Source organism: Dendropsophus ebraccatus, chromosome 3, assembly GCF_027789765.1.
Source record: "Dendropsophus ebraccatus isolate aDenEbr1 chromosome 3, aDenEbr1.pat, whole genome shotgun sequence".
Lineage (NCBI taxonomy): Eukaryota > Metazoa > Chordata > Amphibia > Anura > Hylidae > Dendropsophus > Dendropsophus ebraccatus.
The window spans coordinates 147870278-147893091 of NC_091456.1; the positions used below are offsets into that span (position 1 = coordinate 147870278).

At 40.2% G+C, this 22814-nt stretch overlaps 1 protein-coding gene across 13 annotated transcripts in view; it reads right to left on the reverse strand.

Annotated features, from left to right (window-relative positions):
* The window catches only part of MEF2C (myocyte enhancer factor 2C), a 209541-nt gene that overhangs the window by 120783 nt on the left and 65944 nt on the right, over positions 1–22814 (reverse strand). Inside the window, exon 1 of one of the 13 annotated variants that reach the window (XM_069962891.1) lies at positions 12682–12702. The exons of the other annotated variants lie outside the window; for them this stretch is intronic. The gene's annotated coding sequence lies outside the window, so the exon portion shown is untranslated. Of the gene's footprint in view, positions 1–12681; positions 12703–22814 lie in introns of those variants that run through there. 13 annotated transcript variants of the gene reach the window in all.

Below are 22814 nucleotides of genomic sequence, written 5' to 3' on the forward strand. Positions count from 1 at the left end.
ACAATAATTACACTACAGGGATAAATCCTAGAATGTAGGATTCTGTATGGAGGCTTATAGCATCCCTGCAGGTTTAAACTACCATGCTGCAGACATTCCACATGCCACTGTATGGTGCCTCTGTACCCTGCTGTATTATGAAGATATTCTTCACTGAAACATATGGAATTTATGTAAAATATTGCATTCTTTTCTGTTAGGTTCATATGAAGTCTTAAAGAGACTCTGTCATTAGGTTTTTTCTGCCCTATCTGACCAAGCACCATATTCTAGGATAGAGATGCTGAACAGAATTGTTACTTAAATAGTTTTGAGAAGCCATCCTGAAGATATCCTTGTGAACAGGGAAGACACTAGTCCAGATTGCTCACATGCTCCTTAGTCCTCAATATTCATGAGAACTTTCTTTTTTGCCAGATATCTGTCGGTCAGATGCCGGTAGGTGGAGGAAACAGCATGGCACCTATCCTCCAGCATATCAGGATATGTCTGCATAGAATAATGCAGTTCATTGGGTTCTGCATCTCTGTCACTAATTTATACTCACTCTAGTAAGATTTCCTTGAAAAAATATTTTTTAAAACTAATACTGAGGTACAGTAGCTCCCTATGGATTCTGTAAGTGATGATATATGGAGATTTTATAGTTCCATAATACAAATGAATTATTGCTCTGTCCAGCTTCTATAATATTACATGCATAAGCCCTTAAAGGGTTTGTCAGGTGGGATAAATATTTATTTAAGGGAGCAGACCAATCTCCTGTCCTTGCTGTTCTGGTGCTGCTAGGATCCCTGCTTACCTCTATTTCTTGGTACCATCTCAACACACCGTAAGTGGAAATCACTAAGTGACAGAATGGTATCAGCAGGGAATTGGTGAGTTAAAGGAGAAGTTCCATGAGGTTTGAAATCTTTAGGCCGGCAGGGGTGGGTGTGAAAATAACTAAGAAGTTAACTCCCCCATCCCCCGTGCCTTGTAGAGCCGCCGCTGGGGTCCCGTTAGCCATTGCTGGACATAATCTTCTGCAGGAAACCAGGTACGTCATGTACCCGGCTTCTGCACCAGAAACATCAAGGCGCGGTTGACCGATTGCCTGCTCAGCCAGTCAGTGACGAGGGCAGTGTCCCACCCTCGTCACTGACTGGCTGAGCGGGCAATTATCAAGCCAGGGTTGTGATGTTGCAGCTAGCAGAGCTGCGGTGAACGGGACCTAGCGGCAGCAATATGAGGCACGGGGGAAGGGTGAGTTAACTTGCTAGTTATTTTCACACCCACTCCTGCCTGCCTGCAGATTTCAAAGCTTGGGGAGCTTCTCCTTTAAATAATACTCCTTTTATTTTTTTCTCTTTATTTTCTTTATTTTAGTTTCTCCCTTTTAAAAAATTAGATTTGTAATATACATGTATACAATGTACTATATACTTATTTATACCACTTTACTGTGTTAGAGTTATTTTCCAAAGAATTAAACATTTCAGTTTAAAGTATAATCTCCATCTTGTGATCTGCATTCCCATAAATAAATGCCTATAAAGTAACATCTGTATGAGAAGAAGCAATGATGTCTGAGATCAGCTTTAAAGGTGAGCTTTTTAACCTTCATTTATGCTCTAATTTATTAACATATGTTGAGCGTTGAGCTGTGGCACAGTGTTCACGTGCCTCCTCATCATTAATGCAGGTAGCCTAAGGATTTAGAGATTATTGTACGCTGCATTAGAGAAATTGTTGAATTAGGAACCCTCTCTTGGGGATAAAGTAGAACAGCTTCTTTGGCTAGGAGAAGGCATAAGTCTGTTTCCTTTCTCGGAAGCAGCAGTAAAATGTGACACTGAAAGTCACTCGGACTAAAACTATGGATACAGAACGATTACACTAACCAGGCTATTTATTAGTTTTTTTTTCTTTTTCTTACAAAATGTTACAGTGCTAGAATCCTTAAAGGGACTGTCTACTACTTCATACAGTATGGGCATTATAAGGAGGGACCATTCAGGACCACCTCTAAAAGCTAGATCTTAGTGCTGCTAATAATAGGTGGTGTCCATGTATTACATCATAAAGGAAAGGGGAAGTGAGCAATGACCTGTCACATCAGCGCATGCTCCCTGTCATTCTTGCTTATTGTCGGTGCTATTACAACACAGGCATTGAGTATTGAGCAGCTGGAGGGGCCGCTTGAACGATTATTAGATTGTTTGTAGTCAATGGTCTGCTGCCACCATTATGACACGGAGTGGTGTGCAGAACGTGGCTACACAAATTGGGATCTTTCAACACGTTGAAAGACCACAATCAGCAGACTGCGTGCATGTCACTTGATTGTGGTCTTTCAACATGTACTATTAAAGTAAAGGTTTATCGGCCTGAACGGCCAGCAATCTGCCAAGTAAGGTCGATAATCATTTGGTGTAATAGGGCCTTTACTTATAAGAGGTCTTTGCAAAATTTTTTAGATGAAGGTAAAGTTAAGGCTTTGCATTGTCTCCCACTCCAAAAATATGCAACATGTTACTTTTTAGAGCAGCAGCTTGTCAGATCACATCGAAAGCAATAGGAGCTGGAAAAAAAACGCCTGAAAAACAACATCCAAAACGCCTGTACTTTAAAAACTATGCTGACCATGCTTTTGTGTGCGTTTTTATTGGTCAGAAATGTTGCTGCCAGATATTACAGAGGGAATGCTCTTTTAAAAAAAAAACTGCATAAAAAGAAAAGTTGCATAAAATTACACTAAATAACAAATAGCACCAAAAATACTAATGAAAAAAATACATGTTATATTTAGAATGTATCAGTGTTTATGTATATGGGAATTTTATTGTACAGTTTAAAAATCTGCAATTAAATGCAGTGTGAATAGGGTATTGTGATATGTTCCGGACTCTTCAATATGCGGTGCCAGATCAGTCTCTATTTAAACTCAATAAACTAACGCTAAGTCTGCTGCACCTACCCTACCTATAGCTCAGCCCTGTAACATTACAGACATAGACTATCATTGTCAATGTCACAAAGAATCTATTTGAGGGACAATTCAAAAGTAGATCAGACGCTATGAACAATGCAGAGCTGGCTTTGACTGGCAAAGTTTTTTGCACATCGCCTCATTGCTCCCTCTGAGACACACTTTTATCATAAACTTGGCTGACCCCAAAGCAAACCAAGGGCAGAAAACAGACAAAACCTTCTGAGAATGCAGCGGATTGTGAACGAGATGAGCAGTGTGGTAGTGAGGAGTCGGTACGTTTTTAAACTTTTGGCTAGCATTCTATAGGCACTATGGGTATTAAGGGTATGGTTAGTATGGCTACAGTTATGCAGGAGGAAAAAGAAGAGAATCCTTCGGCTCCAGAAAAATGTAGATAAGATTAAAAAATTATTGAAAATGTTAAAAAATACATAGCATAAAAAAAATATTGATGTTCAAAGGCAAAAAAAGTTGATGCGTTTCAGAGCCAAATTTCTTAGTCATGGCTAATATACAACTGTGGGAATAACATGCTTATATAGAAGTGACACAGGTGCATCAATCAGAATATGTCCAACCTGGGAGGAGACAAGATTAATCCACACCATGGACAGGTGTGGCAAAGCAAAACATGGACAGAGCATGGACATGCACACTAAGGCTGGGTTCACACTACGTATATTTCAGTCAGTATGGTGGTCCTCATATTGCAACCAAAACCAGGAGTGAATTAAAAACACAGAAAGGCTCTGTCCACACAATGTTGAAATTGAGTGGATGGCCGCCATATAACGGTAAATAACTGCCATTATTTCAATATAACAGCCGTTGTTCTAAAATGACAGCAAATATTTGCCATTAAATGGGGGCAATCCACTCAATTTCAACATTGTGTGGACAGAGCCTTTCTGTGTTTTTAATTCACTCCTGGTTTTGGTTGCAATATGAGGACCACAATATAGACTGAAATATACGTAGTGTGAACCCAGCCTAACAGTAAAAAATGCCAAATCATTCTTAAGGTTAAGTCCTTGCCGAAATCTAGTATCCAAATAGAGGATCCAATGAGTCTCCAAGAGTTTTCTGTTTTTCACAAAACACTCTTCGGTTTGTCCAGATATCTTGTTGACTGTGACCAAGGCAATATGTCCGCCTTAAAAGTCTGCGGCACCAAAATGGTTGAGAAGCTCAGGAGAGGTGGAGACTGGATTTACCAGCTATAGCTGAGGGAGGCGCATTGGATCCTTCATTTGAATACTAGATTTTCATAAATGATTTAGAATGATTTGGCATCCATTTATTAGTATTTTTTTTTTATTATTATTATTAATGTGCATGTCCATACCCTGTCCAAGTTTTGCTTTGCCACAGCTGACCATGGTGTGGATTATTCTTGTCTCCTCCCAGGTTGGACGCACTCTGATTGATGCACCTGGGTATCTTCCATATAAGCATGTTATTCACACTTTGTACATTAGCCATAATTAAAGAGCTTGGCTCCGAGACGCGTCATTTTAAACATGTTTTCAATAATTTTTTGATATTATCTACATTATCTGGAGTCTGAATATTCTCTTGTTTTTACTCTTGCATCGTCAAACGGGAGTCGGCCCGTCTGTCCATCCTGCCATGCTTCATTAGGCCCTGTTCCCACTGAGCAAAGGTAGCGGAATTCCGCGACGGAATTGTCCGCCGCGGAATGCCGTTAGCCTCCCGCTCATAATGGGAGTCTATGGGAGGCACGCGCTCCTGCCCTGTCCGCGCTGAAGAATGAACATGTTCATTCTTCAGCGCGTACATAGCAGGAGCGCGCGCCTCCCATAGACTCCCATTATGAGCGGGAGGCTAATAGCATTCCACGGCGGACAATTCCGTCGCGGAATTCCGCTACCTTTGCTCAGTGGGAACGGGGCCTTACTTGGACTGTGTTTGTATTCATTTACTGGTGAGCTGATGAGTTTTTTCTTTTCCGTGTGTTGCATGGCTACAGTTATGTCAACAATACACCACATAATATATTGGCTTCTTAGGCGGTATTATTGGACAATGTACAGAATGAGGGACATTATTCTTTACTTTATTACCTTATGTAATACCAACATATTGCACATTGTCGATGGTCAGATTCAAACCCAGGACTCCAGACAACAATGCTATATGCTATATTAACTTTATGGGTCAGATTTATTACAGCTGTCATTTCATATGGAGATCCTAAGATGTACCAAAGGTGGTGTATGTTACCCCTCATAATAGATTTGGGGCATATTTGGCTATTGGTAGTCAACTTTTAACTTCTGGCATAAAGGATGCCATACCTTTATTATGGACTGCACCCTCCTGCTAAATTCACCATTATGAAAAGTGGCTTAAAGGGGTATTTCCGTCTGAACTAATATAGTTATACTTTTAGGACTTGTCAAGTTATATATTTTTGCAATTACATTCATTTAGCAAATGTACCTCCTTCTCCTGATATGCTGCTCTTTCCCTCCCATTGTGGACAGCTTTTTGTCTTGGTTACCGACCACCACTGAGCTTTAAAAGCCGTGGCCTGGTTGGTATATATAGAGCTATAGTATACATATTTATATATATTAGACAGTATATATACACTATGGAGGAGATTTATCAAACTGGTGTTAAGTAGAATTGGCTCAGTTTCCCCCGGCAACCAACCAGATTCCACTTCTTATTCCTCACAGACTCTTTGAAAAATGAAAGGTGGAATCTGATTGGTTGCTAGGGGAAACTAAGCCAGTTTCACTTTACACTAGTTTAATAAATCTCCCCCCTATATCTCTATACAGATACAATATATCTACAGTATATATACACCAACCAGACCACTGCTTTTAAAGAAGAGTGGTGGTCGGTAACCTAGACAATGATCTGCAACAATAAGAAGGCGAGAGCAGCACATCAGGAGGTAAGTTTGCAAAATGAATGTATGTCCAAAAACATTTAACGTGATAAGCCTTACACGTTAACTAGGTTAGTTAAGATAGGAATATCCCTTTAAGTGGCACAAAACATGTAAAAATTTTGTACAACTTTTTTTATATTAGCCATTCATACATTTTTCCTATATTTATTCTATGAACATTGCAGAGTGTACATGCAAATGCTTGCATTGAGCGTGGTACAACTATATATTTTTATTAATAGTATTATACATGCTCTACGACTGAAAGAGCTTCAGCTTTTATATATGAATTACTACTGGCACTACAGTAAGCTGCATTGACTTTATTGTAGATGCATTTTCTATATGTTTTCTATAGGCTTTGCTGTACATCCAGCGCATAAAAGCATCGATTCATTTGTCTCTATGACTGCGCAGGCCAAGGCTTGCTGTAAAACAGATGCTAACTGTAATCTATTCTTTGCTGTGTGCTGGTAATTTCACACAAGACTTGTTAATTTTAGAGCGGTCTTCTGCTAAAAAGGGCAAGCTCTGTAACGGATTTAGTACAGAGAGCTCAAAATATCCTGTGGGGGGAAAAAATCTGTAGCAAAAAAAAAAAAAAAAAGAAATAACAGGCCAGCCCAGATCCTGCCGTTACTCAGCAGTCCAGTGACGTGCAGAGGTTTGTAGTGGTTTGAGGAGCCAACAGGGACTGCAAACTTAACATACTCCATCCCTCTAAGATTGCATGTGAACCTCATCAAAGTAAAAGCTCATAATTTGTCAAAGAAAACAGCCAATTAACAAATGTTAGAAAAGGGCTTAGCGCAGATAATATGTGATTAAATACTGAACGCAGCTGCCGAAAATGAAAACGACACAGATGAAATTGAAAACCCCTTTGAGTTGGATAATTGTGGCCGCAAAAGCCACTTTTTACTTCAACTCTTTTTACTTGGAAAGAACTTAACACTTTCTATGCGGCAGTGAGAAAAACTGCTGCGTACAGCATAGCATATGTAATAAATATAACAAAGCAATACATCTGGCAGGTAATGACCATGGGTGTAACTGCAGATGTAGTTGGGCCTAAAGGCTTGGGTGACCCAAAGGGCATTCCATTATTCTGGTGGAAACAAGGTAGTGCTATTTGACTCTTACATGTGGATGCTCCTTTGTGCAGTAGATATCCTCTGTAATACTAGTATCCACCTCTTTATTTATGTGCAAGAAGAAAGTAGCAAACAAAGGAGTTGTAGAAACGTAGATGCAAGTTACTTTTCAAACATTGCAAAGAAGTCGACCAGGTCAGCTATTTGCTGAGATGCATGGTCTCCCGAGACCACCTGCAATGGTAGACTCAGTTTATCTTATGTTGTATAAAAAGCTGGGGGCTCACCCTTGACTTGTTGCATAACACAGAGACACGTCAGCCATCAGCACCTAAAAAATCTGACTTGACTTATTATATATAACACTTAAAGGTAAATAAATAAAAAATAAAAAGCAATATATATATATATATATATATATATATATATATATCACCATGTTTGTTAAATCTCCCCCGAATTCATAGCCCTATTACACATACTGTCCTACTGTCCACATCTATCTATCTATTTATCTATCTATCTATCTTTACCTATTCTAATATCTATGTGACCTCTAGACTTTTCCCCAGTTAGAGATATTGGGCAAGGCATATAGGGCTTTATCATGCCCAGGAGGTTCCCGTATGTGTAATTAGGAGGTTCCTGTATGTGTATGAGGTGGTTCCCGTATGTGTATGGGGAGGTTCCAGTATGTGGATGGGGAGGTTCCCGTATGTGTATGAGGTGGTTCCCGTATGTATATGGGGAGGTTCCCGTATGTGTATAAGAAGGTTCCCGTATGTGTATAAGGAGGTTCCCGTATGTGTATGGGAAGGTTCCAGTATGTATATGGGGAGGTTCCCGTATGTGTATGGGGAGGTTCCCGTATGTGTATGGGGAGGTTCCCGTATGTGTATGGGGAGGTTCAAGTATGTGTATGGGGAGGTTCCCGTATGTGTATGAGGAGGTTCCAGTATGTGTATGGGGAGGTTCCAGTACGTGTATGGGGAGGTTCCCGTATGTGTATGAGGAGGTTCCCGTATGTGTATGAGGTGGTTCCCATATGTGTATGGGGAGGTTCCCGTATGTGTATGAGGAGGTTCCCGTATGTGTATGAGGTGGTTCCCGTATGTGTATGAGGTGGTTCCCATATGTGTATGGGGAGGTTCCGTATGTGTATGAGGAGGTTCCCGTATGTGTATGAGGTGGTTCCCGTATGTGTATGAGGTGGTTCCCGTATGTGTATGGGGAGGTTCCAGTATGTGTATGGGGAGGTTCCGTATGTGTATGAGGAGGTTCCCGTATGTGTATGAGGTGGTTCCCGTATGTGTATGAGGTGGTTCCCGTATGTGTATGGGGAGGTTCCTGTATGTGTATGGGGAGGTTCCCGTATGTGTATAGGGAGGTTCCCGTATGTGTATGAGGTGGTTCCCGTATGTGTATGGGGTGGTTCCCTTATGTGTATGGGGAGGTTCCAGTATGTGTATGAGGAGGTTCCCGTATGTGTATGGGGTGGTTCACGTATGTGTATGGGGAGGTTCCCGTATGTGTATGGGGAGGTTCCCGTATGTGTATGGGGAGGTTCCCGTATGTGTATGAGGAGGTTCCCGTATGTGTATGAGGAGGTTCAGGAGATACAGCGGTCTGCTGACAGCTATTTGGAATGCATGGTCAGATTGTGCATAGCCTATGCCAGTATATTCTATACCATGTTATGTATATATCTATTCTTTCTTTGTTATACATACAGGTTCCTGTATGTGTATGGGGAGGTTCCAGTATGTGTATAGGGAGGTTTCCGTATGTGTATGAGGTGGTTCCCGTATGTGTATGGGGAGGTTCCAGTATGTGTATGGGGAGGTTCCCGTATGTGTATGGGGAGGTTCCAGTACGTGTATGGGGAGGTTCCAGTATGTGTATGGGGAGGTTCCCGTATGTGTATGAGGTGGTTCCCATATGTGTATGGGGAGGTTCTCGTATGTGTATGGGGAGGTTCCCGTATGTGTATGAGGAGGTTCCCGTATGTGTATGGGGAGGTTCCCGTATGTGTATGAGGTGGTTCACGTATGTGTATGGGGAGGTTCCCGTATGTGTATGGAGATACAGCGGTCTGCTGACAGCTATTTGGAATGCATGGTCAGATTGTGCATAGCCTATGCCAGTATACTCTATACCATGTTATGTATATATCTATACTTTCTTTGTTATTGGCTATGTCTATAAAATGTCCTTTTATATGAGGGAATGTGGGATAATAGTGGACATATTTTGTATGGTAACTTTGGAGTGTTTGGATACAATACCTGTGTTACTGTATAATACAAGACAGGACAAGATAATATATATATATATATATATATATATATATATATATATATATATATATATATATGTAACATGAAGGGAAAAGGAAGCTTTGCCTCTTCTTAGAAGTAGTTAACAGTGAACTCTGCCAAGGAATGACTGTTATTTTGTTCTACCACTACTATCTAATACAGACCTTCATTGTGCATGAAGTGGCCTTGGGGGATGCACTCTGTTGTCAAGCCATCTTTCTAAACAACACAGAGAGTCCTTATCTTTGCAGAATTAACACACTGTGGTACTATTTGTCCCTATGGCAAGCAGTGGAGCTTAAGCACATGGGTAACATAATGGAAAGAAGCTGAACAAAATCTCCTCTGTGTCTATTGGAGGGAGGTAGCTGAGGAATGTTGGCATATTCCTCATGCTGTTACTGTCCTGTGGCATCTGTGTTTTTGATATTGGGGCTGAATGAATGGCACAGAGAACGTATTTGCCAAGGACCCTCAGCCCTGCAATGAGAAGTTCGGATCCGAATCGTGTCCATTAAATAGGTGGATTCGAACAGAAAGCGGGCAATTTTAACCCCTTGATTCTGTACTCTTTATTTTATACAATTTTCTGTCGATCGGTATTAGGCAGTATTTCCATTGCAGTGTATGGCGTAACTTATTAAGACGTCCAGTGATGCATGCTGTAAAGCATTCAGCGCTCAGTTTACATGTTCTATTTGATCTGTTTGTTTATGCTTCATCTGAACTGGAAAATGGGAGATGCTGGAGTTAATGGAGATAAGATGATAATCTTGGAAGAGGAAACTTTGTTTTATACACTCTGATGGGAAGAGAGAGTTATTATAATTCAGCTGTTTATGTAAAAATATTACTGCAAAAAGGAAAATTCTAATTTTGCACCCCTCCAAGATTTCAGTGGTGGATTTATCTGAGCTATTATCATTGAAAGTTGGGGGTATATCAATATATACCTTATTGATTACCTTATCAGGCTTTGATATAAGGGCATTATCTCAATTACTGAACAGGATACATTTAGTTACTAGTGCCGTACTATTTACTTAGCCAACCAGATGGAGCACACCCTATTGATCTCATTAGAAAAAACCAATGAGGCTCCAATGGGAGTGCATGCTCCATATAAATGGTTCTATGGTCATAAATGAGTAATATCATCCACTGCTTTATAGCAGTAATGGCTTAAACAAAGTTAACATACTTAGCTTGACTTAAAATATTGTATATTAGACACAATGCAGGAGATCTGATAAGATTTGCATTGCATACTCTAAAGTTGGTGACTGAAGGGGATTGTATTGATTAAAACTTGAAATAAATTAAATTTAAATTTGGTGCAAAAAAGAGCAAACCTACACCAGCTTTTGTAATCTTGCAGCAAGTAGCGAGAGGTAATACAAAATCACAGATCATTAATCATTGACAATCTCCAAGCAGAAATCATCATAATTCTAAATTACAGGTGTTCCCTGCTTTGGACAATCCCTATTTGTTATATGTGTTCATTGAAAATACACTGATCACAAAACACCCCCTGCTAAACTCTTTAAGGGTATGTTGACACGGAGCAAATATGTCGGAATTCCGCGTCGGAGCTCTCCGCCGCACAATCCTGCCATGCTCAGTATCCCGCTGTGAGTGAATAAAAGGGCGCGCGCTGCTCCGCTACTGCCACTCTCCACTCAAAGAAGTCACATGTAACTTCTTTGATCGAATAGCGGTGGCTGCGGAGGAGCATGTGCTCTCCCATTAAGATGATATGACACCCTGAGGCAGGCGTAATTCTGTGATGGAGAGTTCCACAACCAAATTACGCCTATTTTACTCAGTGTGAACATACCCTGATAATTAGCTGTGAATTCTAGGGGAACCTGGCAGTGTTTTACGTATTATGTATTACATATTACACAGTAGTGCACATTCAAAATAATGGGATGCCTGTGTAATGCAGGACAGGACCGGTCCTCCAGATTGAAAGACACTCTTTAAAGGCTCCAATCTGACCAGAAGATGAGGAAACAGAGAATGCCTCTCTATTATCTATAAATAGTGAAAAGTAGATAAACACTTTAACTCAAACCTTAAGACCAAAGAGGGCTCTTAGTTATAGATATCAGGAAACACATGGTAGACAGACAGCTATTAGAAAAATGTGCAATGTGAAACAGTGTTGTGTATACTAAGGAGTATATATTCTATCGATTGAGCCAGTAAACTGTGAACAAGACTGCTGTTCTTTCATGGGCCCAGTTTTGACACGCTCGTCTTAGCAGACCTCACAGTCTTATTTTGCCTTTGTTTTTAAAAAACATTACATTGTTACACATAACACACGGATCAAACAATTTGTTATGGTATTAAATATTTGGCTTTGATATGTTTACCGATTGAACGAATCAGACAGATCAGTAGGCCAGTGACCTATGGCAGCTGACAAAGCTATTTATATACTTTACAATCGTCCCACTCTGCAATGAGGCCGGTTAATGTGAACTCAAATCACATGCACCATTGTAAAACAAGGGACACTTTTACATATTACCATGCGGTTTCTGATAGTGTTTCATACTTAAGTTACTATTTTAGAATATTTTTGAACTCTATTCACCTAAGGAGAAATTAAGTTTAGTTCATACTCGCATTCATATCTGATGTTATTTGTGGAGATTATGAGATAACATATGGTATGTGACACCTTGATACTGCATGCTGGCAAATATGAAATAAAAAATCCCATTTTACCAATAGCAAAAACCTGAGTCTGTCTGTTTTTGATTAATTAAGACCCCATGCACTGGTCACATGATTCTTTATTGGCTTATGTTTTGTGCTAAGAAAGTGACCAAACCCTCTATGCCCCCCCCAAAAAAACAACAACAAAAAAAAAACCTCTTATTTCCATCATGCCCTACCACGTAGGCTTGGAACCTCATTGCCACCTGTTTTTAGAAATGGATTCCGACATGGACCTTCTTTCCAAATCAATGCCTCCCCTAGCCACATGGTAAGATAGTGTTAACATACTGTACCCAATGGCCACTTTTCAATATAGGCCTTCATAAATATTGTAAAGACTTTTAATGAGCGTTGATTCTGACACAATACAAAGAAGCTTAAGGAACCTGCCACATAGGAGAAAGGAGTAACTTTAACTGTATAGAGCATTTCCATAGAGGAAATTTATAAACTTATATTTGCTCCCTGTTTGGCTAATGGACACTTTACCAGGCCTATATCTTGAGCAGCTGGTGCCCTAGAAAAACACAAGTGTCTCTTAGTTTTCAGTACGAGACTGTTGTTTAAGGTGATTCGCTCTTGATCAGATTAAAACATGCATTGACTGATTAAACCTCATGGCAGAAATCTGACCTGAGCCAAGCTTTGTTTTCCTTCTCTCCTTTGGAGACATGGGTTTCCATAGGGTATAGATACTACATAGCTGACTCTGCCCTTGGCCCACTTACAACAGACATGATGGGCTGTAGCTACAATCTGCTTCTGTTGGTTCACAGTCGAGCCGAGTTACTCTAATGCCATGAAAGTGGAAAAAAAGAACATTAGCAGCAGATATAGCAAAAATCATACTCCTCCTTGTTCATAATATACACTAATGCTCTAAAGTACATCATGGAAAATCTACTGTACTTCAGGAGCATTGTTTAACTCAACAACGTGAATGCTCTTGAGTTCACGCCCTCAATGTTATTCTGTTTAGAAAATATTCAAGGGCACGGCTTTCCAAGGCTGAACTGAGACCAAGAGTTACTACATGCCAACATTTACATGAACCACAGCGAAGACTGCTCAACATTTCCAGATCATGATAAGGTGATTCTGTTCCCAAGATACATATCATGTAAAGTTATTAAATACATAGTTCAAGCCAAAGCGCTACGTACTTACAGAGGTTGGAAAAAATACTGTACAATTCACCTTTACTATTTGAAAAGAAAAGAAAAGAAAAGAAAACCTTGTAGGCGACTGGTGCAATATTTTCAGGGGCAACATGAACCCAACATGAAGTTTTTTTTATTCAAGATTTAAAAAATCTTTTGGTGTCAAAGAGACATGTCAAACATCTTGATCAGTCGGGTCTGGGAGCACTTGGCTAAATGCTTTACATTTGGTTTTCTGGCCAGTAAGTTTAGCCAAAACTAGGATAGTAACTAGAAAAACGATTTAGGTGTTTGGAACCATTCCTGGTTTTCACTACAAATACTGATAACATGGACCAAATACTGACCAAAATTCTACATGTGAACCCAGCCTGACACTTATAGGCTATGTTCACACAACATTTTTTCCTCTCAGTTTTTGAAAAGAAAAAATAACGTCCTTCATTTTGAGTTTAAAATGACATCCGTCATTTCACTGTTTGGCCACCGATCAGTGCAATGACGGCTGTTGGCACGTTATTCTAGTTCAGGTGGACTAATTGGCCTTTGGGAGAGTCTTTAATTGAAAAGTCCATAGAATTTAAAGCAACTCTGTACCCACAATCTGACCTCCCTTAACCACTTGAACCTTCGGATAGCTGCTTTTAATAAGATCTTTACTGGGGTCTGTTCGGCAGGTGATGCAGTTATTATTCCTAAAAACAACTTTTAAACTTGCAGCCCCATGCCCTACGGGAGTATCTGTGCCCTAACTTTGCACCACCCCTACGTCCCTCTTCCCCAACCTCCATATTATTAGGAATGCCACTGGAACATTTTCTCCTGTCTGAACATTGCACAGGTGCATTAACGATCCAGCCCATATTCAGTATTCACACAGCTGATGAATAGGAGACAATCTGCCTGGGGCATTCCTAATGATGAGAAGTGTGGGGAGGAGGGACAGAGAGGTTGTGCCAGCCTAATGCATACACAATCTAGACAACGTCCGCCATTTTAAACAGTGTGTGCATTGGACTTCTGTCATTCTATTGACTTTAATGCATTGCAGGCAGTTACATCGCAGCAATAACGGACATCTTTTTAAATAGAAAAAAGCGTTCACCTTTTCTGTTTTTTTGACGTTGTCTGAACATAGCCTTACAGAGGTAATATATTAAATTGCCAGAATTCATTCCTTTTTACAGCATTTGTAAATTATATGTTTTGCAATTGTGTGTTTCGATTTTAATCTCTATGAAAGCTTTTATAAAACATGTAAAGCTTTGGCACCTACAGCAATGTCACATGTGCAAAATATAAAATAGCTCAGGTTAAAAAATCGTTCTCTATGCTTCTATATTATCTGAATTTTAAGCATCCTTAATAGTCTATAGATCCATAGAAAAAAAAAAAGTAAATATACTCTTTTTTAATGAAGAAGAAATGTAGAAATGTGCAGGGAAAGATGTAAACAATGCCACTATTAGATCCCCAGCTTCCTGTATCTATAGCAATTAAGTGTAAAGTCTAATGAGATCATTCCACCAATATAATATCATAAGTACACATGACTTTTATCATACAGTATCCACAGATCTATGACAATTAAAACCTGTCAAGCTCTGCATGAGTCACCCCCAACCTTTAGCTATATTCATGAAGATGATGTATAAAGGTCCCATAATCCCTTGCAAGACACTATTCAATATAAAACCCCTCAGTAGCTAATGACTGCACGGCGCGATCAAGCTGTAAATATGTCAATATGTTTATTAAGCCATTTCTATCTATCCTTGGTTGATGATATGGTCCCCGTGCAGAGCCACTGACAGGATCAGCTGTCACACACCAGTGTGATCCTCCACTATGACATGGCCCGAAAGTAATCATAAGCTATAAAGGCGAGAGGTAGCACCAGTATTCTCTATCATGGTTCTCCATTTTGTGTAAGTATAAGGTTATGTGAAACAGCAACCTTTTTACTTATAGGGTATCTGGTCTTTTGAGTCTAATGATATTAGATTGTAAATAATACATTAGTTACTTTAGAAACTTGTACAAATAAATATGTATAAGTAAATTATTACAATACAAAAAATACATTATTTTCCCTCTTTTCTGGTGGCATATTTAATGTGTTTTACCAATATGGCATTGCAGACTGAAATGTAGTGTTAAAGGGGAACTATCAGAAGGTTAGATGACAAATCTGCTGATAGCCCCCTATAGCACTGGGGGCACTGAGGGGGTATTTAGGTGTGTTACCTTCTTCCTCAGGAACAGTCCCACACTGTTAGTCGAGGTAACCTCTGCTCCGGAGCACCCTTAGGAGCACTGCTGCGTCATCCAGCTCGCCCACTTCTAATGACAACTAATGGAGGGGGAGGGACGTGACAGTGTTCCTAACCATGCTCTGGAGCAGAGTTTACTCCGACTAATAGCGCGGGACCAGCGCTAAGGAGGAAGGAAAGTCACATACCCTCCTCCTCAGTGCTATAGGGGGCTGTCATCAGGTTAGATGTGTCTAATCTGCTGATAGTTCCCCTTTAGGCCACGTTCACATTTAGTAAAACACCGGCCGTTCAGTGACCTGGCCGGATCACAGAATGGCCGGTGTTACTGATGATCATCCTGATGATCACTAAAGTACCGGCTGGATTCCTGCTGAATTCGGATGCGGGCGCACTGAATTCACAACTGCACACAATAAATGGCCACATGCTCCATTATGTGAACTGACAGGTTCTCTGCATTTTTTCAGCCCCACTAGCAATCCCGGATGGAGTGTATACTATGTGTATACACTCCGGCTGTAATTCCATAGAGGCAGCACTATGTAAATTTCGTATTAATCACAGCCGTTGTTGCAAATCGGCAACAATGGCCGTGATTAATACGAAACTTAAGTAGTGTGAACATAGCCTTAAACTATAGTTACTGTCCAGCAAGGCAATGAATCTGGCCAAAAATTTCTAACCCAGTTGACTTTTTTCCAGGCAAGGATCACCTGTCTTTGATCAGTAAAAATGGTTGTAGTCAAATTCACTTTTGTCAAATTATTGTTTTAGTTTAAATTGTCAGTTTTTATTAATATCTAGAAGTATCCTTAGAGTGTAATGGTATCTGTAATAGATATAAGCACAGTGATTGGAGTGGGTGGGCACAACTGATGATGTCACTTACCATCCCATGCCTAGCCATTTAGGTCTGAACCTGTGGGCCACAACAGGAAATGTGGGCGAATGAGTTCCCTGATATCTTGTCTGCAGTTTACTCCTTATATTGAGCCAAATAGAATTATAAGCCTCATTTTGGCAGGACCAGTTGACATCATGTAATGTATTGTGGACTCCAATATGTCTTTTGCTGTTTTGAGAGCAATGTACCCCCTCTCCCCATTAGAATATGCATGCATATGTGGCTGAAATGAGCTTGCATATTGCATGGGAGGTAGGATGGGAAATATAACTGTTTGGAAACAAGAGGGCAGTCAACAGCTCTATGTATATTGATACTCCATTTTAAAGCCCTTTGAATAAAATAAGGTAACACCTCGAATTCAGCCTGAAGGGGAAATGGTAAATTTAGTCTTGGGAATGACCGAAAGTGCTCAGCTGATCGGAATTCTTTGGCTCTAGCGTCTACTCTTTGATACCCTTTCAGCACAGTGATGGGTGGTGCTATCCAGGAAATCATTACAAAAGGCTCCAAGTGAATGATATCAGGTATGTAATACTACACTGCAAAATCTGGCTATTGTTTACGCAGCTAAAAAAAGTCCACATGAAAAAATATCAAACCCACACCCTGCTCATAAAGTATAAGAGAAATTAAATTGTTCATTTACCACGGAGGAAGCTGATAATCTGGGTGATGACAAGCTGTGTACTGCGGCTGATCTGAGCATCAAATACGTGTTACATCTAGCAATTCTGAGTGTAATATTATTTAGGAATAACAGGGATATTATCCGGAAGGTAAATGTACAGAAAATCTTGTCACTGCACAATAAGTCAGCCGGAACACTTATATAAAAAGAATCCGATTGTTTGCGTCATTGTGCATCGGCTGAAAATATCACGTAGTTTATTAAGTGCTACATTTACTCATTCCGTCCTCATTTATTCTTCTCTCTTGCTTTATTGCAGCATTGTATCATTATAACTATGAAGCCTTTAGCCATTTCTCAGGGATTTTAGTTAGCCATGTTCAGAACAACTTTACGGTTAGTCTGACCTGATAGATATGGCTGAAGTTAAAACAACAAGTCACCAATTGACTTCTGTTGTGGCGGTTAATGGGATTCAAATCCGTTTTTTTGGCATCAATGATTTCCAAAGACCAGACAAGGACCAGGCAAGCTACTTCCTGACGCTAGCCTATTTGTGACTTGTCCAAAACTTGCTATTTCCTGCTGCTTCTTGGTGTTCATGAGAGCAGTGAGGGGACCTCCATAATATCGTGGGCAAAAAGGGGTTATATAGACCCACTAAACCCCTCCTGGATTTTTGCTGCGGCAGATGACACACTAAAGGCCCTATTACACAAAACAATTATCTGCCGTATTTGGCCAATTATTGGCTAATATGGCTGATAATCGTTTTGTGTAATAAAAAGCAACAATCAGACGACATGCACAATGTTGGCTGATTGTTGTCTTTCAACATGTTGAAAGAGCAACGATGCAGATAGCAATGTTGCCCTGTATAATAGGAGCTGCAGCAGCAGACCGCCGATGTCTTCTATGGGCTGACCGGGGCGATTTAACGGTCGCATGTGCAGCCGCCCTTCCCCCACTCCTCTTACCCGCTCGCTGTATCATGTAATAGTGCTGTCAGCGAGCACGGAATTAGGAGCAGCAAGCGCTGACCTGCTTCTCTGAATCGGCCCCTGTAATAGGGCCTTAAGGCAATAATAGTTGTCAGAGCAGTATCTTAGTTGGCAGTTTCAGCTATCCACAGTCTCTAGAGAATGGCCAGCTTTAGAGAGAACTAAAGAGCCAGCTATGGATACAATATTAGTTTAACTATAAACAATGTAAAACTTGAATACATTTAGAAATATACTCTATTACCAAGCTTGTGTCTGCCATAGTCCAGAGCTGTATTCACAATTCTGCAAAATTCATCCAGCTTCCCTGCTTGTGCATTATCTGCTGATTTGCATTCTGGGTAGGTGGTCTGAACCCAAGGGGTTCCATTCTTATAAGCGGAACAAATAAAGAAACATCCGATATCTTAACTATGGTACTGTCGACAGTTCTAGGCAATGTGATGTTCATCCTGATTTGTGAGGCAGGAACCAAATGCAAGAACTACAGTAAAGACTGACACTTGATACAGTAAAGACTGTCACTTAAGCTGGAACATAACTAGCACAATGGTTAAAATGTTATGCAGAATTATATGGTATGCTGTTCATGATCTGTGAAAGGTAGATGGCGATGACTATTGTAGCCATTAGTGATTGTCATCTTGGATCTGTTATCCATATAGGTAACTAAGAAAACAATGACGTAACTAAATAGAGGAGGTAGGAAATAGAAATACTGCAATTGACTATAAATATAGCCTAAAACTACTAACAACTGTACCCACTCGATGGGGACAGAACAGCTTGAACGTTACACTGGAGCGCCTTCTTCCCAAACCTTATATGGACTAGAAATCAAACCAGATTGTAAATAATCTGAATCAGCTTTGACTTTGGAAAACAATATAAAATGGTTCTTGTAACCCCATGCTTCAGCTTTCTCTTTTTTGACATTGGTGGAATCTAAATTACGATTGTATTGCTGATTCATTCCTTCCTCTTTAAATCAGATGCACATGTCACAGACTTCATTGTGCCAAACATTTGTTTGGTTATTAACGAAGTAATTCTTAACCCTTTCAGTTTCAGGCAACCATTTTTAGGTGTCATTCCTAGCCCACATAGAAAAAACTTTCCGCTATGACATGTACACAAAAGATAGCTATATATATATATATATATATATATATATATATATATATATATGTTTACGTTTTTTGCAGGCTCTTTTGCAATATATACCTCTCAACTTCTTGGCTGTAGCATAAGCTGTGCATTAGCTGTTTTCGCCAAAAATAGCCCCTTTATAGTCACTGACTTATTTAGAAACTTTGCACCCCATGACGCCACGCCTGGCAACGCTGGTTTAGTCATATATGTGCTTTACTGCCTACAGCTCTGCTGTGTTTTGCCGTGGGGGCTAAATTACAGAGAATGTGCTTGCCATATTTTTGGCTGTGGCTTCTTTTTCATTAACGTGGTCATATACAGTTACACATGCTTTAGTAGCAGGTCAGCAGAAGACATCAGAATACTGGGTCCTGCTAAGTGACATACTGACTCTTAAAACTTTGTATTTCTAATAGTCCTGTTAGACTTTAAGCTTGCGACTATCTGTAGACATGAGGAACAGCTGCTGATCGTGCACTGTACAGTAATTTTGTGTCCATCCGGCTCCAGCTGACAAGCGGATTTTCCGGATTCTTGGACTCTCCAATGGAAACGTAGGATTTTACGATTTACAAGGTTCCAGCCTTGCTTGGTGTCTTTCATGGAAGGAATTTAAAGTTGAACTTTTAAAGGTTTACACTAAATATTTATACTTTAAGGTACTTTTCTGCTTCTACAGAAGAACTCTAAAAGGTCTGGACAACAATACATTTATGGATCTAAGTTTCTTTTTTTTATTCTATTTATCACCTGATAAGAAATAACTGTGACACGAATCACAAAAAAGTGTTAGAGGATGTGGGACCATAAACCTAGAATAAAAGAAAAGCCCTTAACTCCATAAGCCAGAAGGTCCTACAAGGTTGAAGATGAAGAACAATGACCACTCCTAACCAAGGTTTAGGATAATCTAGCCTCTAGTATCTGAGAGAACATAGTTGCAGGGTGGTGCGAAATCAAAGGGTCACACCCTTTCCAGTAGACGATTATGAGGACCAACCAAAGAAGACACCCTAAGGCCATGTTCACATGGCATAAGACACCGGCCGTTCTGTGACCCGGCCAGGTGACAGAACGGCCGGTGTCAGAGAAGATAATTCCGGACGGTACTGCAGTTTTGGCACCTGTGTTTGCCCGCATCAGAATTCCCCGCTGCACACAATGGAGCATGCGGTTGGAGCAGCACGCTCCATTGTGTGCACTGACAGGTTCAGTGCACGATCCCGGCCGGAGTGTATATTATGTGTATACACTCCAGACTGGATTCCCTCTAGCTGCAGCACAGTGTAAGTTCAGTATCAATCACGGCTGTTGTTGCGATTTGCTGAACTTACGTTGTGTCAACATAACCTAAAAATGTATGTCAGGCACACATGCAAAAGATCTACAATGTTACAGTAAGACATAACTCGAGGGCTAGACATTAAAATTGAAATATCTGCACCAATCTGGGGGATCCTATCCTTTGGGCACCCAAGGGTAACCACTGCTCCACCACCAGATTAACGGCCCTAGTCCACAGGAATGATAATCGGCCGAATCAGCACCATTCAGCCCGATTCAGGCGATTGTCGCTCGGTGGAATAGAGAGAACGATCAGTCGATGATCGTGTCATCAGCTGATCGTTCATTTTGGGCCAGACCTAAAATCATCGTTCCCCCACCGCGCATCACTATGGTGGAATAGCGGTGCACAGCATAATTGCAGGGCTTCTCCTCCACTCTTTCTTCCTCCCCGGGTCCCGCACGCTCTAGCTTCAGAATGGCCTGTCAGCTGACAGAGCGCTCAGCCAATCACAGGCTGGGACCGCCGCGGCCTGTGATTGGCTGAGAGGCCATTCTGAAGCTAGAGCGCGCGGGACCCGGGGAGGAAGACAGCGGAGGAGAAGACCTGACAGGTAATGTATGCTGCAAGGGCTGCAAGGACATCGGTAACGATGTCCCTGCAGCCCTCGCTCAACAATCATTGGGCCGTGGAATAGGCCCAGTAAATGAGCGGCACTCATTTACATCGTTGATCGGGCCCTGCTCGGCCCGTGGAATAGGGCCCTAACAGTCAAAAAACCAAAAGTCTGTCTTTGTTGCTATAAACTCTCAGTTCTTTATTGAAGCAAGTAATATACATTTATTAAACAAGTGGATCAATGATGTAACTTATAAAATTGCCAAAAATGAGCAATGCCCCCTAATTTAACCTGTTACTCCATCCTCAATAGAAAAATTTAGAACATATCTAATTTTTGTCTATATTGGTATAAAAAATAATAAATAATCCCACAAGGACACTGATGATGAAAATGAGAAATAACATAGAGAAATGTGTCACCCAAAGCCCCACAACATATACACAGTAGATATATTTTTCAAATAGCACTGACAGGTTTCAGAGACATATGAATGTGGAGATGTTATATGACACGAAGAAAGAAGCAAGCTATACATCCAGCAGCTAACATGTTGCCCTACCTAAAAATACACCTTAACACACAGTGCCACTAGCAATGTAAAAAGCCTTCATTACCTCCCGAGCAATGGGGAGATATCTCCTGCATTAAAAATGATGAATTTACTGGAAGAACAATAGACATATTATACATATAGATTGTCTAATTGACAGATTTTCTTTAACTCGAGAACGACATTAAGTATTGTTCTAATGACAGGTATAGAAGTGCCAATTTACCGGCTGTATGTTTCTCTGAGAGGTTTTATAACACTTTTCCTTCACATCATGTTTGACAGAGATAGAAGCGAATTTCTAGACGTTGAGTAGCATCAAAAGATGTGTCTCAAGTATGTCTTCAGAGACGGCAGGGTTCTCTAAATGATGTTCAAGCACGGATTAACCTCCAATAATACTGAAAAAGTGTGCTTTTTGCCTATGATCCCTGACGGCCCTCAATTGGTTGTTACAAAGCTAATCCTCATGAAGAGGTTGTTATTTCTAAGATGTCACTCTTACACTAATATTCCCATGACCACTATTCAAAACGGAGATATAAGTCCGTAGCAATGATACAGTTACTAGTTCTGTATAATACCCAGTAGGCTGTGTTAAGGATATAATTCATAGATATTTTTTATGTTATATACAGTAGTCTGGTGTCTAATACTGTATATTACATTCACTCTCTACAATGGTCTAGTCTTCTTGTTTTATTTAGCTATTCTGTTAGATCTGTTCACACAGTTGGCAGAAATATGTGATTATTAATGACTTCTTATTAGCAATGGCAGAAGCATAACTTTAAGGTCATTGGGCCAAATGTTAACAATAATGATATTACAGGCTTCCATATGTCTAATTATGTAAGACCTACATAAATAAAGCAATAATTTATATGACCTAATACTTCTTTCTAATGCAATTGTGATTAGGATTTCTATATTGCAATGTCTCTTGGAACTTAGTGAAGTAAACTTTTACAAAATAAACAAATATATATACACATATTAGGAAAAAAACAGGTCCAATGAAGTATACCAGGTTTGATGACCATCAGTAGAGGTTGGTCATCTATTGTTAATATTTGTTATTATTGAAAGCCTGTATTGTGTCCCCTGATGAAACCTTATGAATTGGGGAAACATGTTGGGACAGTGTTTGAGGTTACAGGAACTGTGCTGGGTTGCATGGGGATT